Raw genomic sequence first — 990 nt, 5'->3', positions numbered from 1 at the left:
TGCTGGAATCCCAATAGCAAGCAAGATTGATGGATAAAGCCTTTTGATTAAGGATTAGTTGGTCCAGAGAGTACGTCGTAGCTTAATTTCCTAAAGAAATGAGCCTAATCAAATTGCTGCAGCAGTCTTTTGGGAGCTTTTCACCTTCATGAACAAAATCCAACCCCCTTTGACAAAGAGACAGAACTAAAATATTTCAGGTTTAATATTGTTGAGGGTCCTCAGTAAGAAGTCATTGAGCTTGAAGAGTCTTTTGAGCTAATCCACTCTTTAAAAGATACCTGTTAAACTTCTCCTGGCTCACAAAGCCTCCAGATTTGGCTTCAGATTAAGTCTTAATTTCAGTTATATATAGCTGCTGTGACATCTGCACCACTCAGGCACGGGGCCACCTCTCCTGGACAGGGCAGCAGCTGTCTGCCAGCCAGCCCGGACAGGAGGCAGCGCCACAGACTGGACCCAGCTAAAGAACCAAGGGGGTCCTTGCCCTGTCCATCAATAACTGATCAAGTTGTTAAAGTTGTCCTAAAAGCTGCCACAATCAGAGGAGAAAGGAGATATCAGACACAGCTTTCCTGTACTTTATTAACAGCTGTGTAAATATGAGTAAAATCCAAGTAAACCAACACTAAAAATAATCCCATATAAGGATCAGCAATACCCTGGGATGGTGATAATCCTGCTCAGACCAAGAGCTCACTTCCTTACAGCAAGAGTCTTCAAATATTGGCATAGACTGAACCACGATGTCTGGAAGACAGACATTAGGAAAATATTCAAGACATTTTTTTAGATTTTTTTTTTTTATATAATGCCATAGCCCAGTTAGGAATGAGGTGACCCTTTTGAGTCCTAGTCCTGAATTTGCTATGTTTTGTTTTTCTTTTGAATACTGATTACAGCTGAGTAACATTTTGGGATGGTAGGGTGGCATGAGGTGAGAACTGTCCTTTTTTTCCCCCCTCACAAAAAAAAAAAAGGCAGATTACA

The sequence above is a fragment of the Cariama cristata genome, unplaced genomic scaffold (assembly GCF_000690535.1).
Source record: "Cariama cristata isolate BGI_N322 unplaced genomic scaffold, ASM69053v1 scaffold1222, whole genome shotgun sequence".
Taxonomy (NCBI): Eukaryota; Metazoa; Chordata; class Aves; order Cariamiformes; family Cariamidae; genus Cariama; species Cariama cristata.
Note: the sequence above shows the minus strand (reverse complement) of the source record.